Source organism: Berghia stephanieae, chromosome 9 (assembly GCF_034508935.2).
Source record: "Berghia stephanieae isolate SIO BIC M18660-M18661 chromosome 9, UCSD_Bste_1.3, whole genome shotgun sequence".
NCBI classification, from domain to species: domain Eukaryota; kingdom Metazoa; phylum Mollusca; class Gastropoda; order Nudibranchia; family Aeolidiidae; genus Berghia; species Berghia stephanieae.
The window spans coordinates 36,864,395-36,867,874 of NC_088368.1; the positions used below are offsets into that span (position 1 = coordinate 36,864,395).

The 3,480-nt window shown below is 36.2% G+C and overlaps 1 protein-coding gene across 2 annotated transcripts in view; it reads left to right on the forward strand.

Moving 5' to 3' along the window:
- Nucleotides 1–1,622: 1,622 nt before the first annotated feature.
- The window catches only part of LOC144980156 (endothelin-converting enzyme 1-like), a 49,484-nt gene continuing 47,626 nt past the window's right edge, over nt 1,623–3,480 (forward strand). Inside the window, exon 1 of one of the 2 annotated variants that reach the window (XM_078927720.1) lies at nt 1,623–1,956. The gene's annotated coding sequence lies outside the window, so the exon portion shown is untranslated. The remainder of the gene's footprint in view (nt 1,957–3,480) is intronic. The other variant, XM_078927721.1, reaches the window with a different exon arrangement.

Consider the following 3,480-nt stretch of genomic DNA (forward strand, 5'->3'; position numbering starts at 1 on the left):
TAGCCGCACCAATATTTCCCAATGGTAGTTCCCCCCCCCCCCCCCCTTTTTTTTTTTTTTTTTTTGCTGTTTATTTTGCTTAGGCCTATTTTGCTTTTTAACATGGCAAGGAGATAAAATGTTCATGGCTGACAATTGATTTACAAAGATCTGATGAAATCTACTTGGTTGCAATAATTTACAATTGCTTTACAAAGGTTGCTTTACACTTGTTGATGAATTGTTGACTATTGATGAAAAAAAAATGAAATGAAAAAACAAAACAAAACTACTTTAATTTTTTTTTTTTTTTGTTTGTTTTTTTTTTTTTTGTGTATTGCAAATGAGCCAAAGTTCATATTTTGCAACATTTTAAAAGTAATAATAAATTCAATATTATTTCTTTTACTCATCCCAACTTATTTTCGTTTTTGAAACGGTTAGTCACAAGATGGCTTGTCAGACCTGCAAATAAGTACACGTTGGTTGATACGACTTATCTGAGGGGCAGAAAAGTTACGTATTTTACGTTGAACCCCGGTCCTCTGGGAGTTAAGCAATTATTTGATCCACTATTTTCGGCCATCTCTGACTCTTACGTATGTTTACATACACACCTGGCAACGATAGGGTACCAGTCCATTACCAAACCTCCCCCCTCTCTCTCTCTCTCTCTCTCTCTCTCTCTCTCTCTCTCTCTCTCTCTCTCTCTCTCACATCGTTTTTACGAGTAACTATTAAAAATCCCAACCACCGTAATATTATCCTTTACCCACAGCGACATACCTCATCGCCAGGGTTGCCAATTTGGTGTTTTGAATGCCAAACATGAATTAAAAAAATAAAATAAAATTTCGACAAGAGAACAACAACAACAATAACAAAAAAAAAAAAAAAAGCTATCTATTCTACAACTGTTTGGCATGGAAAATGCTTTTTTTTGTTCATCTATTTATCTATTTCCTTATCGATGCTATGTGTTTAACTAAAACAACTTGCAACATCCGCCAGTCGGATACAACGTACACTCACACAAAACTATGTGTATCCCTTAAAGTTTATAGTCTGGTTTATATCATGTAATGAAAACTAATCAATAAAATGGTTGTCTAAAATCATTAACAAAAGAGCTAAATGAGGTCAAAAACCGTTCCATCTATATTCATTTATTTATTCTTGCTTTCTGTCTTTTTTTTTTTTCTATTTCTTAAATCTAAAAAAAATAAAATTTTATTTAAATTCACCGATATCATCTGTTGAATGAGATGTTAACCACTTGATAGTGCAATATCCACAAAAGGTGCTCAAAGCGCTTTACAAATGGTTCCTTGTTAACAGCACTACTTAACATGTAAGACAAGACATGACGCGCAGAGGCAGTGTTATTTTTTTTTTTTTTTTTTTCGATTAAAAACACAGTCTAAAAGTTTTGGACGTAAAACGCGTCCTTTAAATATTCAGTGATTAAAATAGATGAAAAAATATCATCTTGTAAAAAAAACCCAATTAACTCTCAAACTTGGAATTTCCTCGAAGACTTTCTTAAAGTCTCAGGTTTGATTTTTGTTTTGTTTTGACAAGATGAGGGACATTTTAATTGATCGATTTTATTTGTCAAAGACCTAGTTTTCAGGCCCCGAGTGGTTAATACATTTTTGACATTTTGTGCAAAAAATAATCTGGCAATTCGCTCGTGGCCCGTATACCCAGTATTTTCTGCTTACTGGAGCACCTGTTTGATTTGAATTGGTGATTTATCTCCCCTTTCAGTGAAACACGCCGGAGCAATTATCACCCCTGGCAGGCAATGATGAAGGGAGAGAGAGCTGGCGAGATCCGAGAACAATCAAATCGTTGACCAGTTTACCTTATTCATTCTTAATTCTTTACGTTTAAGTGATAAAGAGAGACTATAATATTGATGTTATCACTTTTACTATTTTTCTTTCATTCGTGGAGAATATTTCCAGCTAATTGGTGAGTTTAATTTTTTAAATTGTTTTTAAAAAATTTGTAAAAATGTTTTTCCTTTTTAAAATTTAAAGCAAAGTTAAGAAAATTAAATAATACGAGAAACGGCCGAACGATTATATTGATGGCACTATGGATATATTACTTTATCACTAATTTAGGTGCAAATATTTGCAGGTCTGTTAACAGAACACAATTATGGGCTTGATTTAACATTAATCCTAATGGATAATATTATTGTGTTGGTTTGAAATTATTTCCCTACAACAAAACTTTGGGTTATCAGGCCTTCCGATCCGAAACCGAGAGTCAAAATAAAAAATTCAGCTTCTATATAGCGCAATATCCACTAAATGTGCGCAACGCGCTTTACAAGGGGTCCCTGGCCAACAGCAACACGTAATATGTAGAACGAAACATGACGCCTGTTAAGAGATATTTCAATATTTTTTTCTGACAGATAACGTAATCAACGGCCAGGTACTCATTTTACACCTGCGTACGGTGAAAGACTGTGAGTAAAGAGCTTTTCCAAGGACTCAACTATGCGTCGAGCGAGGCTCGAACCCATGACCTTCCGATCCGAAGGCGAGTGTCATACTACTAGACCACATAGCCGTACAAAACAATTATACAATTTTTTTTAAAAATTGGCCGGAAATCTCGTCCTTCAAACGTCGAGTGATTAAAATGACCCTCATTTTGTCAAACATTCTCAAATCTGGGACTTCAAAGAAGTCTCAGGTGTGAAACTTTTATGACAAGATAATGAGGTTTATTTTGGGAGTCCCGATATCTCAGTAGAGCACTCGCTTCACACCCAAAGTGACCGAGATCGATCCCTGGTGCAGTCGAGATTATTTTTTTCTGTCCGCCCACCCAGCAGTGAATGGGTAGCTGGGTCTGTTATGTTTTGCGGGAAGTATCTTGTGATAGAGTAGCGTCCTATCCAAAGGATAGCAAGCTATTGAAAATGATATCGTCCGTTTCACGCGATAGAAACCGGGATAACTCCGGTCATTTTTTTTTTTTTATCGTAACGGATGTGACTATTTTCGTGTAGTTGGTAAGGAGAGAGTTAAGGACATTGCATTGGTGAAACCAGGATAAACTCCGGCTCCATGAGTCCTGTGGCTTTGAAGGAGGGTCATTTTAATCGATTGATATTTGAAGGACGAGTTCTCTGGCAAAATTTTTTCGGAGTATGGTAGTTAAAAATTAACCCATATTTTGTCTATATCTTTATATGAATCTGTGTATGTGTGTGTGTGTGTGTGTGTGAGTGTGTGTGTGTGTGTGCATGTGTGTATGTGTGTGTGTGTGTTAAGGATTCAACTATGCGCCGAGCGAGGATCCAACCCAGGACCTTCCGATCCGAAAGCGAGTGTCATACTACAAGACCACATAGCCACACACATTACCTCACCGTACTTAGGTGCAAAACGAATACCTAGCCGTTGATTATGTCGGGGAAAAAAAGTGATATCGTATAACAGGGTTCATGTCTCGTCCTAGATGTTAACTGTTGTA